Source organism: Nerophis ophidion, linkage group LG08 (assembly GCF_033978795.1).
Source record: "Nerophis ophidion isolate RoL-2023_Sa linkage group LG08, RoL_Noph_v1.0, whole genome shotgun sequence".
NCBI lineage: Eukaryota > Metazoa > Chordata > Actinopteri > Syngnathiformes > Syngnathidae > Nerophis > Nerophis ophidion.
In genome coordinates this window covers 49,575,852-49,590,268 of record NC_084618.1, presented here as the reverse complement: position 1 = coordinate 49,590,268, position 14,417 = coordinate 49,575,852, and the positions used below count along the sequence as shown (strand labels likewise).

The window sequence follows — 14,417 nt, the reverse complement described above, 5'->3', positions numbered from 1 at the left end:
TCCATGGCCGACGAGGAGGCGGACGCGATTGGCCACAGCGCACAAGCTGTAATCGTCCATACCCGGGTGCCACCCACATTGGTTTAAGAGATGTATATAATGGGTTTCACTATCTAAAGTGCTTTGAGTCTCTAGAAAAGTGCTATGTAAAAAATTAAGCATTCTTCACACCTGCAGTATAACTTTTCAGCCTATTGGATTGGTTGCAGCCTTTTTTTAAAGGGAAAATACCCTAGTCAGATTTATCAGGATGTGACTGTCAGTGTAAAAAGTTTAGGCAAAGTACACATATAATACAATTATTTTTCAATATTATATAGATGGTAAACTCCCGTTGATTATGATTAATTAGTTCCGGGCCGAAACCTGGTAAATTAATAAATATTCACGTGATAGGAGTTGTTACTATAAATATACATTTTGGATTTTTACAGCACGTGCAAAATAGCATAAACATTCTAAAATCACATTTTATATATCGTTTTTAACATTATAAAATTATTTAATATTTGTTATTATATATTTTATTTATATTTACATGTATTTAAATGTAAACGAGTGATGTAATATAAGTACATAATTTCCTTTTTATATCCTCTATTAATTGAATTATTTTTGTATTTTTATTTATATTATTATATATGGTATTCATAGTTAAAGAGCGTTATGTTATTTACTTAAAATCAAATACTTAAAGGGGCTGTTTGCAAAATTTACAGGGATGCCTTGCTAACTTCCCAATTTGTTTTAAGCAATAAATCCTGCCCTCTTACGTCTTCCAACAAGTCATGACGTAACTACGTATATGTGCAATACGTGCACACGCATTAGTGTTGGGTGTTGTTAGCTACTGATAGCGAGTGGATAGTTAGCATTAGCTGCCATTGAATGTACCGTATTTCCTTGAATTGCCGCCGGGGCGCTAATTAATTTAAAACCTCCTTACTCGTGCGCTTACCAAAGGCATGTGGTAAAAGTAAGTATGCGCTAATTATTTTAAAACTTCTTCTCACTCCGGCACTTACCAAAGGCATGCAGTAAAAAATTGAGTGTGATGTAATATTGGACCTTAAATCCTACTGAATAGCTCTTAATTTTCTTCCCTTTATGCGATTTCAAATTACAGGTATTGAAATCAGCCTCCTCCATTTTGAAAATGATGACAGGGGAAGTGTCACTCGTGACGTCACGAGTTTGACCAGGCGGTAATACTAAGCATGCGCTAATTATTTTGCGAAGCAAGTTTGACCCGGCATACTATATAATTCAAGGAAATACGGTATATTCTATCATAACAACAACATGACTGCAAATTTTTAGTTGCCTGTCCTGGGCTGTGTTTTTCCGTGTGCACTCTGTGTGTGCGTGTGTGTGTGTGTGTGTGTGTGTGTGTGTGTGTGTGTGTGTGTGTGTGTGTGTGTGTGTGTGTGTGTGTGTGTGTGTGTGTGCGCGTGCGTGCGTGGGTGCGTGCGTGCGCGTTTGTCAAAGTGACATATGGGGACATTTTTATGAAATTTCACCTTACATATGAGGACCTGTTGAAATATGAGGACATTTTCCATGTCCCCATATTTCCCGCAATGCTATCGTGTTCTAGACCCTCCCAGCATGTTCCCAGACCAAAAATCTCTGAAGTCTTCATTTGTCAAATTTTCAGAAAAAGTGTGTGAAAGTGTGTTTAATTTTTTTGGTCACCTTCGATTTTGCCCCTAGTGGCCATCTTTGCTATTATGACACACACACACACACACTTGTCCTCATATGTCATATGTCCTCATATGTCATGTGGGTCAGAAACTCACACACTCCAACATTTTGAAAAACATCTAACCATTACAGCAATAAACATACTCTTGAATTCTGAATCAAATAACAACACATTTTCAACTGATCTGATGATCTCATCCTTTTTAGTGTTAGTTTTATCTATTAATTTGGTTTATCTGGAGAGGATTTGGGCTAGACAATTAGTAATAAAGGGATTATGGTGATGATTTAATTTGTTTGATTCAGTATTTTACTGTATTGGACTTTTTGCTATTCTGTTGACTAAAATACAATGCCGCACAATAATTGCTTTAAATGTGCCTGAAATGTAGGTTTTTGCATAAAAAAAACCAACCTTCAACCTTGATTGAGACAAAGGCAATAATTCAAATGCAATTCAAACTACACACAGTATTTAATATTTTCAAATGGTTACAATAGCACATTATTTGGGTATTTTTATATTTGGGGCAAATTTAGGATTAATATGGTGATTGTTTTTGGAGGTATTCACTTTACATGGTGTTCAAGATGGTTACTTCCGCCCACTCTGAAGAGTCTCGGCGTCTGATTGGTCCAATTTTCAGTTAGGCGCCGCCTGATTGGCCGCTGGACGATGTCTGCTCCTAACAGATGGCTAAATCACTAGTTAACTATTTTCATCATGGAAGTTATACAGCTCATGTATCACACTTAATATTGAATATATATATAAAAAGGGTTTTCCAAAAGGACCATTTATAATCGAAATACACAACTTCACACACGATTTTGAGCACAACAGAGCGCTCAGTGAACATCACTTCCGGGACCTGCATCACCGGAGGGGGACATCTATCTTGGTCACAAACCATCTTTGACAGTCTTCGACAGCATGGTTGAATCAGGTGAGCATAAAATGGAGTTTAACGTAATTAAATAGACCAATGTTTTTTAACATAGGAAAATAGTTCATTATAATCAACAGTTAAATGTTGTTGTTATTAATTGCAATCAGATTTGATTTTATGAGGTTAAATTAAGCATTTCAGTTCTGGGCCAAGGCCAAGGCATTTAACTTTTTTTTTTTAAGTTGCATGGAAGATTATAAGTAGCAGTGATTGGCACACACTAGGTGTGGTGAAATTATTCTCTCCATTTGACCCTTCACCCTTGATCACTATGCAAGTAAACCTTTTCTTAATTTTAAACAAGACAGACTAGAGTTCTTCAAATTGTTTATACTTTTTCTCAAATACAAATATTTCAAGCTGATAAGCACTGTGGACTTGGCATGTTACTGATATTGTTACATTACTACTTTGTTTGAGAAGCTTCATGTCTGCATTGAGCCTAAATTTAACAGTTTTTGAAGGGTTTAGTTCTTTGTTTTATTTCTGTGTCACTGACTTTTTTCATTTTTATGTGTGGATTTGTTAGGCGCATCAACACATGATATAGACATCGTGCCCAAAAGAAGAGCGAGACGTAATCCTGAGGCTGAAGCCACCGAGTTTATTTGATCTGGATGTGACAAGTCTTGTTTTAAGGCCCAGTGGATCAATGATTGGAAAGGTATGTCTTGTTATGTAACATATCAATGGTAACTGTATCAACATCTCATTTGGATCATTTCCTTACTGTCTAATAGAGGTTGTATTATATGGCTTTAATTAGAAGTGTTTGGAATAACAGCGTTCCACGTCCCAAGAGCTAGCTTCTGTAGCCGAGGATCGGACCGCCAAGTGCCCTGCCTTCGGCTGCCGCCCAGCTCACAATGCACCTGACCTCTATGGCCCCGCGGAGTCTTGTTCACGAGTGGGGGAAGAGTGGATCGTGAGATCGACAGGCGGATCGGTGCGGCGTCTTCGGTAATGCGGACGTTGTATCGATCCGTTGTGGTGAAGAAGGAGCTGAGCCGGAAGGCAAAGCTCTCAATTTACCGGTCGATCTACGTTCCCATCCTCACCTATGGTCATGAGCTTTGGGTCATGACCGAAAGGATAAGATCACGGGTACAAGCGGCCGAAATGAGTTTCCTCCACCGGGTAAGGGTGCTCTCCCTTAGAGATAGGGTGAGAAGCTCTGCCATCCGGGAGGAACTCAAAGTAAAGCCGCTGCTCCTCCACATGGAGAGGAGCCAGATGAGGTGGTTCGGCCATCTGGTCAGGATGCCACCCGAACGCCTCCCTAGGGAGGTGTTTAGGGCACGTCCAACCGGTAGGAGGCCACGGGGAAGACCCAGGACACCTTGGGAAGATTATGTCTCCCGGCTGGCCTGGGAACGCCTCGGGATCCCCCGGGAAGAGCTAGACGAAGTGGCTGGGGAGAGGGAAGTCTGGGCTTCCCTGCTTAGGCTGCTGCCACCGCGACCCCACCTCGGAAAAGCGGAAGATGATGGATGGATGGATGGATGGTATAACAGTGGTATATGAAAACGATGTTACTATTGCTGTTACTTTTACCGGTAACGAGTAATCTAATAACTTTTATGTACGCTACAACGCTGTTACGATGCGTTTTATGTAATCTGGCATGCTACTTTTGATGTGATTGTATGTCAACAAGACAGCGTTAGAAGCACAAAAGGGTTAGTGCAGGTAATATCTTTTTACTAATGAAAGCAACCCCCGGAAGTAATTACGAACACGATATCAAATAGAAAGAGGCCTCATCCACACGCAAACAAAAACATTCAACAGAACTATCTTAACTGCCACTGCTAAGCTAAAAAATACAGCTGAACTATTTTGCTATGTCTGGGCGCTGACGTCCCACGTCACTTGGCAAAAGGCACAGCTTTTTAAAGGCACACACACACTCTGCTCTCATGAAATGTCTCTCAACTGCATATGCTAGATATTTAAAACTTTTCTTTTTCAAGTAACACATTAATTACAAACCCCGTTTCCATATGAGTTGGGAAATTGTGTTAGATGTAAATCCAAACGGAATAATTTTTTTTACAAATAATAATTAACTTAGAATTTCATGGCTGCAATACGTGCCAAAGTAGTTGGGAGAGGGCATGTTCACCACTGTGTTACATCACCTTTTCTTTCAACAACACTCAATAATCGTTTGAACTGAGGAAACTAATTGTTGAAGCTTGGAAGGTGGAATTCTTTCCCATTCTTGTTTTATGTAGAGCTTCAGTCGTTCAACAGTCCGGGGTCTCCTCTGTCGTATTTTACGCTTCATAATGCACCACACATTTTTGATAGGACTGCAGGCCGGCCAGGAAAGTACCTGCACTCTTTTTTATGAAGCTGAACACGTGCTGAATGTGGCTTGGCATTGTCTTGCTGAAATAAGCAGGGGCGCACATGAAAAAGTTGGCGCTTAAATGGCAGCAAATGTTGTTCCAAACAGATGGGTAACTTACAGATGTGTAAGTTACCCATGCCTTGGGCACTAATGCACCCCCATACCATCACAGATGCTGGCTTTTCAACTTTGCGTCGATAACAGTCTGGATGGTTCGCTTCCCCTTTGGTCCGGATGAAACGGTGTCGAATATTTCCCCAAAAAATTTGAAATGTGGGCTCGTTAGACCACAGAACACCTTTCCACTTTGCATCAGTCCATCTTAGATGATCTCGGGCCCAGAGAAGCCGGCGGCGTTTCTGGATGTTGTTGATAAATGGCTTTCACTTTGCATAATATAGCTTTAACTTGCACTTACAGATATAGCAACAAACTGTATTTAGTGACAGTAGTTTTCTGAAGTGTTCCTGAACTCATGTGGTGATATCCTTTAGAGATTGATGTCGGTTTTTGATACAGTGCCGTCTGAGGGATCGAAGGTCACGGTTATTCAATGTTAGTTTCCAGACATGCCGGTTACGTGGAGTGATTTCTCCAGATTCTCTGAACCTTTTGATGATATCATGGAGCGTAGATGTTGAAATCAGTAAATTTCTTGCAATTGCACTTTGAGAAAGGTTGTTCTTAAACTGTTTGACTATTTGCTCACGCAGTTGTGGACAAAGGGGTGTACCTCGCCCCATCCTTTCTTGTGAAAGACTGAGCATTTTTTGGGAAGCTGTTTTTATACCCAATCATGGCACCCACCTGTTCCAAATTAGCCTTCACACCTGTGGGATGTCCCAAATAAGTGTTTGATGAGCATTTCTTAACTTTATCAGTATTTATTGCCACCTTTCCCAACTTGTTTGTTGCGTGTTGCTAGCATCAAATTCTAAAGTTAATGATTATTTGCACCAAAAAAATGTTTATCAGAGTGAACATGAAATATGTTGTCTTTGTAGCATATTCAACTGAATATGGCTTGAAAATGATTTGCAAATCATTGTATTCCGTTTATATTTACATCTAACACCATTTCCCAACTCATATGGAAACGGGGTTTGTACTTAATTTAATAATTATTTACATTTATGAAAGAGTAATTCTGTTTGTAATTGAATTTTTAGTCAAGTAACGACTATTATTATTCCTTTTTAAAACAGATATTCCAAACATTGTTAATTGATAAACTGTTTTATCAGGATATGGTGTATTTGCTCTTGCATCAATTTAAAAAGGTTCTTTTGTGGTCGAGTACCGAGGGAAGTTCATCTCAAGACATGAGCGGGACAAGAGACAGAAACCCTCTATAAATATCTTTACTATTTATCTGGCATTATATGCTCATAATGTTAACAACAAAAAGTGCTGATAATGTTATAATTAATAAGTTCTAACATTATTTTTATGTGTTTTGTTGCAGACACCAACTGTTGATGTTCTATCTCAACATTCTCCAGATTCATGTGAGCGATAAACCGACTTCATCCCTCCAACAGGTTATTACTTGACTATTTTACTATCCATCCATCCATCCATTTTCTACTACCTGTCCCTTTTTTGGGTTGGCGGGGTGTGCTTGAGCCTATCTGAGCTGCATTCGGGCGGAAGGCGGAGTACACCCTGGACAAGTCGCCACCTCATTACACGGCCAACACAAATAGACAACATTTACACTCACATTCACACACTAGGGCCAATTTAGTGTTGCCAATCAACCTATCCCCAGGTGCATGTCTTTGGAGGTATGATGAAGCCGGAGTACCCGGAGGGAACCCACGCAGTCACGGGGAGAACATGCAAACTCCACACAGAAAGATCACGTCGATCTTTCTGTGTGGATTTCTGCCCAGGATTTAACGATTTGTGACGCACATGCACTAACCCCTGTTCCACCGTGCTGCCCTTTATCTGCTAAAAACTTGACACAACCTATACTTCAAAAGACATTTAATCCTTTTAACCTCTCACAGATCAGTTTATATGACAACATTTTTTAAGCGTACATCCATGTTAGTCTGTGGAATTTACAACTCATGTTTAGCAAAACAGGAGATGTTACAGGTCAGCAACATGAATTCTATATGTGATCACTTGTCATGTACTCATATTGTTTGAACTAAAAAAGACTTCAGTGTGTTTCATATAAGGTCCTCATATTTTTCTGAACCACATTAGTGTGTGTTACAATGTTTAATTCAAAGCTTTAAAATGAGTGTTTCAATCCAGGTCCTCATATTTTCTGAACCACATTTTAGTGAATGTTACATTCTTAAATAATAGTCTAAGAGCTAAAACGCTATAATAATCTTTACTGTTTATGTAGAATTATATGCTCAGAATATTATCAACCAAAAGTGGTTGTTAATGTTATAATTAATTAGTTCTGACATTATATTTTTGTGTTTTGTTGCAGACACCAACTGTTGGGGTTCTATCTCAACATTCTCCAGATTCAGATGTGAGCGATAAACCGACTTCATCCCTCCAACAGGTTATTACAAGTCTATTTTTACTATATCTGCTCTAAATGTGACCCAACCTATATTTTGAAAGACATTTATTAATTTTAATCTCTCACAGATCAGTTTATATGACAACATTTTCGTAAGGGTACATCCATGTTAGTCAGTAAGGAGTTTGGAACTCATGTTTAGCAAAACAGGAGATGTTACAAGTCAACAACATACATTCTACATGTGACCACTCGTCATGTCCTTATATTGTTTGAACCAAGAAAGACTTGGGTGTGTTTCATATAAGGTCCTCATATTTTCTAAACCAGATTAGTGTGTGTTACAATGTTAATGTCCAAGCTTTAAAATGAGTGTCTCAATTCAGGTCCTCATATTTTCTGAACCCGATTTTAGTGTGTTTTATATTCTTAATTAATTGTCTAAGAGCTGAAACTCTGTAATAATCTTTACTATTTATCTGGCATTGTATGCTGAGAGTTTCATCAACAAAAAGTGCTGATAATGTTATAATTAATTAGTTCTGACATTATATTTTTGTGTTTTGTTGCAGAAACCAACTGTTGAGGTTCCATCTCAACATTCTCCGGATTCAGATGTGAGCCATTAACTGACTTCATCCCTCCAACAGGTTATTACATGTCTATTTTTACTATATCTGCTCTAAATTTGACCCAACCTATATTTTGAGAGACATTTATTTATTTTAATCTCTCACAGATCAGTTTATATGACAACTTTTTCGCAAGGGTACATCCATGTTAGTCAGTAGAAAGTTTAGAACTCATGTTTAGCAAAATAGGAGATGTTACAAGTCAACAACATAAATTCTACATGTGAGCACTCGTCATGTCCTTATATTGTTTGAAGCAAGAAAGACTTAGGTGTGTTTCATATAAGGTCCTCATATTTTCTGGACCAGAAAATGTGTGTTACAATGTTAATGTCAAAGCTTTAAAATGAGTGTCTCAATTCAGGTCCTCATATTTTCTGAACCAGATTTTTGTGTGTGTTACATTCTTAATGAATTGTCTAAGAGCTGAAACTCTGTAATAATCTTTACCCTTTATCTGGCATTGTATGCTCAGATTTTTATCAACAAAAAGTGGTGAGAATGTTATAATTAATTAGTTATGACATTATATTTTTGTGTTTTGTTGCAGAAACCAACTGTTTGAGGTTCTATCTCAACATTCTCTAGATTCAGATGACAGCCATAAACCGACTTCATCCCTCCAACAGGTTATTACATGTCTATTTTTACTATATCTGCTCTAAATTTGACCCAACCTATATTTTGAAAGACATTTATTAATTTTAATCTCTCACAGATCAGTTTACATGACAATATTTTCGTAAGGGTACATCCATGTTAGTCAGTAGGGAGTTTGGAACTCATGTTTAGCAAAACAGGAGATGTTACAAGTCAACAACATAAATTCTACATGTGAGCACTCGTCATGTCCTCATATTGTTTGAACCAAAAAAGACCTAGGTGTGTTTCATATAAGGTCCTCATATTTTCTGAATCAGATTAGTGTGTGTTAAAATGTTAATGTCAAAGCTTTAAAATGAGTGTTTCAATTCAGAAAATGCAGTGCCTCTTGTTTACAGCCGGTTTCTGCAGCGCTGTTTTCATTGATCAAAGTATTTTTTCGGTGGTCGTGTTTTTGGTACATAACTTGTAAATAGTGCGCAAATAATAGGCTATATATATATATATAAATACATTCAAACCCCGTTTCCATATGAGTTGGGAAATTGTGTTAGATGTACATATAAACAGGATACAATGATTTGCAAAGAATTTGCAACCCCAATTCTGTTGAATATGCTACAAAGACAACATATTTGATGTTAAAACTGCTAAACATTTTTTTTGCAAAGAATTTAGGGATTTTACCATCTACGGTCCGTAAAATTATCAAAAGGTTCAGAGAATCTGGAGAAATCACTGCACGTAAGCGATGTACTGCATTAAAAACCGACATCAGTGTGTAAAAGATATCACCACATGGGCTAAGAAATACTTCAGAAAACCACTGTCAGTTACTACAGTTGGTCGCTACATCTGTAAATGCAAGTTAAAACTCTACTATGCAAAGCAAATGCCATTTATCAACAACACAGAGGAACGCCGCGGGCTTCGCTGGGCCCGAGCTCATCTAAGATGGACTGATGCAAGGTGGAAAAGTGTTCTGTGGTCTGACGAGTCCACATTTCAAATTATATATGGAAATTGTGGACGTGGTGTTCTCCGGAACAAAGAGGAAAATAACCATCCGGCGCAAAGTTCAAAAGCCAGCATGTGTGATGGTATGGGGGTGTATTAGTGCCCAAAGCATGGGTAACTTACACATCTGAGAAGGCACCATTAATGCTGAATGGTCCATACAGGTTTTGGAGCAACATATGTTGTCATCCAAGCAACATTATCATGGACGCCCCTGCTTATTTCAGCAAAACAATGCCAAGCCACGTGTTACAACAGCGTGTCTTCGTAGTAAAAGAGTGCGGGTACTTTCCTGGCCCGCCTGCAGTCCAGACATGTCTCCCATCGAAAATGTGTAGCGCATTATGAAGCGTAAAACACGACAACTTAAGCTGTACATCAAGCAAGAATGGTAAAGAATTCTACTTTCAAAGCTTCAACAATTAGTTTCCTCAGTTCCCAAACGTTTATTGAGTGTTGTTAAAAGAAAATGTGATGTAACACAGTGGTGAACATGCCCTTTCCCAACTACTTTGGCACGTGTTGCAGCCATGAAATTCAAAGTTAATTATTATTTGCAAAAAAAAAAAGTTTGAGTTTGAACATCAAATATGTTGTCTTTGTAATGCTTTCAATTGAATATGGGTTGAAAAGGATTTGCAAATCATTGTATTCAGTTTATATTTACATCTAACACAATTTCCCAACTTTTATGGAAACGGGGTTTGTATATATATTAGGGCTGGGCAATGATTAAAATTTTTAATCGAAGTTAATCGCACTATTTCTCTTATTAATCGCGATTAAATGCATTGTATACGCGAAGCCCAATAATGAATTCAAAAGTAGTGTGTAGTGCACCTTTATTGGAATATTCTCCCACATGAACAAAAGCGCCAAAACATTTGTTGAGCAAACACAATTTAAATCAGTCCTTGTTAAACAGTAGCAGTTAAATAGCAAATTTTATGAAAATCAACTCAAAAAATGTAAATACAAACATTTAAGCTTATTGCCACTGCCAGGGTATTTAAGTTATCCTGTTTGTTATGGAAAATAAATATAATCTACATACAAATCTCTGAGCCACAATCATAACATCTGGACAGCCAATTTCTGAGGTAACAGCAGAAACATTTTTTTTTTTATCAGGGATCTTATGTTTAAAAAACTTATATTATAGGTAGTGGGCTGTTTTAGGGAATTTTTGATCAAATTATCCGTAGTAGCAATATTAATAATGTTGTGTTTATTCTGCGTAGTGGACTTAAAATAATTATGACCATATCTGTTTGCTTGGTGCTTTGATAAACTGAACACATATACATGGTACTATATTGTGATGTTATGAGCCAGGGGGAAAAAGAACTACCCTACCCAGCATGCAACAGGAGTGACGAGCATGCGCGGTAGCCCGGTATAGGTTGTGTCGCCATGACGGCATCTTGTATGCACGCTCTGAAAGCAAACGTTAAGAACTCAGCCAACACTCCTGGTCTGCATTATTCATAAATAGACAGACAACACATATACTCCGCTGCTTCACAAAGCACAATATGTTAAATGTTTACTTTTACAGTTTTCTAATTCTTCCTTTCAGATTGACAGCAGGACAAATCGCTGGAAGTGGGTATGTCTCAAGCTTCTTCCACTTGGTCCACTCCAAAGCGGGGTAAATAAATAATCCACATCATTTACTAGAATATTATATTACGTTTTGCACCTTTTCACTGTGTTATAGTCATTTTTCCTTCAGTAAGAAATTGTATTTTGTCTCCTTTATGACAGCTGCAAAGGGGAAGAAGTGGAAGCAGTTGAATGACACATGTTGCATTTTGTAACTGGCAACAAAGTACCAGGTAAAAAAGATTGTGAAGCCTGCCTCCATAAAGAACTAGTAGCTCTACAGGACAGAGATTGGCTTGCCATCAAGTACTACATCCATAACAGAATTATATTAAAAAAAGGGAAAAAAAATGTTTTCCCACATCTTCTTTGGTAGCTTGAGTATGTTACCAGCAATTAAAAAAGCAAAATAAACAGCAAGCGTTTTGTATTTATTCCAGATAATTCTTAGCGACAAAATCCACAAAAACAATTCAGTTACACTTAGTTGACAATTACATTTTTACCCATGTTTCTTATAAACTCTTCTTGGTTTTAGATTACAGTAGCATGGGATTGGGATTTTTTTTTTAAATGACAACACATCAACTAAACCAACTCAGGTGGTTTTGTTAAGTCTCTGATGTCATTAGCCTCATATGTCACATGAACCTGAAATCTTAAACACTCTGTGACGTCATGGTTGTCATATTTCACAAACTTGAAATCTTAAACACTCTGTGACGTCATGGTCATCATATGTCACATAAACTTGAAATCTTAAACACTCTGTGACGTCATGGTTGTCATATGTCACATGAACCTGAAATCTTAAACACTCTGTGACGTCATGGTCATCATATGTCACATGAACCTGAAATCTTAAACACTCTGTGACGTCATGGTCGTCATATGTCACATAAACTTGAAATCTTAAACACTCTGGTCTTCATTTGTCACCTAAACCTGACAAGTCCTCATATGTACCATAAAAATCAGGTTCATAAAAAAACAAAAGAGTTGCAAAAATCTCAATAGACCACTGTGTTTCTAAAATTCTGGTTCACTAACCGTCTGATTCCCAGGCCTGTAGGACCATTGGAAAGGCATGTCCCCATATGTCACGTTTTTGTCATAAGTCCTCATATGTCACCCAAACACGTATGTGTGTGCGTGCGTGTGTGTGTGTGTGTTTTGCTGGCCATTTTTAGCTGGCCAGCAAACATTTTTATTGCATAATCTTTGTAATTGTGTAAAATATTGACAGTTTCAAAACAAATGTAAACCACTAATGGCCAAATAAGCTTGCCAATGGTGTTCTTGTTATAGTTTTTTTCTTTGAAAAATGTAACTGTGAGGAGGTTGCAAACAGCACCTTCAATAAATATACATTATTTAATCAACTCAATCATTTGTATCTTCTCCATTAAAAAGCCAGTACACAGTTTTCTTGGCATGCATCCAACTGTAAGAGTGTGCTTCCAGCTACAGTATGTACTAAGGAAACCTCTATCCCTCCAGCACATAGTGCCACTGATATCCCTGAGATGCCATTGACCCTCTGTCGTGATTTTTCTTTTTTTGGTCACACTCCTCGAGTTTGCCTTTCACTTGTCCGTATGGAGTGGAGATTTTGGTCAAGTGAGGTGACAGCAGTCAAAAGCTGTCAGGCACCAATGGAGTAAACACAGAACAGAAACCTTTCAAATACACACTTTATAATATTGAATTCACACTTTATAATATTAAATACACACTTTATAATATCAAATATAAAATACACAGTTTATAATTTCAAATACACAATTTATAGTATTGAATATAAAATACACACTTTATAATATCGAATATCAAATACACACTTTATAATATGAAATATCAAATACACACTTTATAAATTCAAATTCACTGTTTTGCTTAAGGTTAGCTTAAAACGCATTTGTATACTCTAGCCCAGGGGTGCCCATTACGTCGATCGCGAGTTACCAGTCGACCGCGGGGGGTGTGTCAGTCGATCTCGAGCCAGGCTTTTAAAAAAAATAGACCTAAAAATTAGTGATCATCAATCTTCACCAAGACGTCACTTAAATGACATTCACGGTACCGGAGGGTCTTGTGAGGTGACGCTGGCTGCTGCAAGATCATCATTATTAAAATATGACCGAGAGGAAGGCGAGAAACACTTTTTATTTCAACAGACTCTCGCGCCGTACCTTCCGTCAAAACTCTAAAGGCCGACTGCACATTTCCTATCTTCACAATAAAAGCCCTGCTTCATGCTGCCTGCGCTAACTAAATACAGAGTCTCGGAAAACTGGCGTGCACATGCGATCCCTCAGAAAGCTGGCGTGCACATCACTTGTGCACGCCAGCTTTCCGAGACTCTTATTTTGTTAGCGCAGGCAGCATGAAGCAGGGCTTTTATTGTGAAGATAGGAAATGTGCAGTCGGCCTTTAGAGTTTTGACGGAAGGGACGGCGCGAAAGTCTGTTGAAATAAAAAGTGTTTCTCGCCTTCCTCTCTGTCATTTTTTCATAATAATGAACTGGCAGCAGCCAGAGTCATCTCACAAGACCCTCGGGTGCCGTGAATGTCAATCAAGCAAGCTACGGAATTTGCCGCCAATGTTTTTCTTGTAAAGTGTATGGAAGCTGGATGAATTAGATGCCAAAAACCAAACACTTTCATGTGGTATTGTACAGAAAGGACAACTTTTTTTCTCCTCCATTTGAAAATGTGGGCGTTATCATCATTACTGTCTGATTCCAATCAATGCAAGTCATCAGAATCAGGTAATACACCAACTTATATTCTTGTCTTCGTGAAAGAAAGACATCTATATGTGTTACACATGCTTGTATTATCATTAAACACATTTAACTTGTTTACAAAAATGTCTCTTTCAGAAATAAATAAATACATAAATATAAATTATATATATATATATATATATATATATATATATATATATATATATATATATATATATATATATATATATATATATATATTTATGTAGGTTTGGGAAAAAAAATCACAAGACTACTTCATCTCTACAGATCTGTTTCATG

The 14,417-nt window shown here is 37.7% G+C and overlaps 1 long non-coding RNA gene across 2 annotated transcripts; it reads left to right on the top strand.

Moving 5' to 3' along the window:
* Window positions 1-2,278: 2,278 nt before the first annotated feature.
* LOC133557882 (uncharacterized) lies at window positions 2,279-11,728 on the top strand. 2 transcript variants are annotated; one of them, XR_009807863.1, is made up of 8 exons: window positions 2,279-2,654; window positions 3,187-3,321; window positions 6,479-6,554; window positions 7,472-7,549; window positions 8,083-8,160; window positions 8,693-8,771; window positions 11,342-11,413; window positions 11,530-11,728. It is a non-coding gene; the product is annotated as an uncharacterized LOC133557882 (long non-coding RNA). The 2 variants fall into 2 exon arrangements; XR_009807862.1 differs by lacking the exon at window positions 2,279-2,654 and having other exon boundaries at window positions 2,946-3,321.
* The last annotated feature ends 2,689 nt before the right edge of the window (window positions 11,729-14,417 follow it).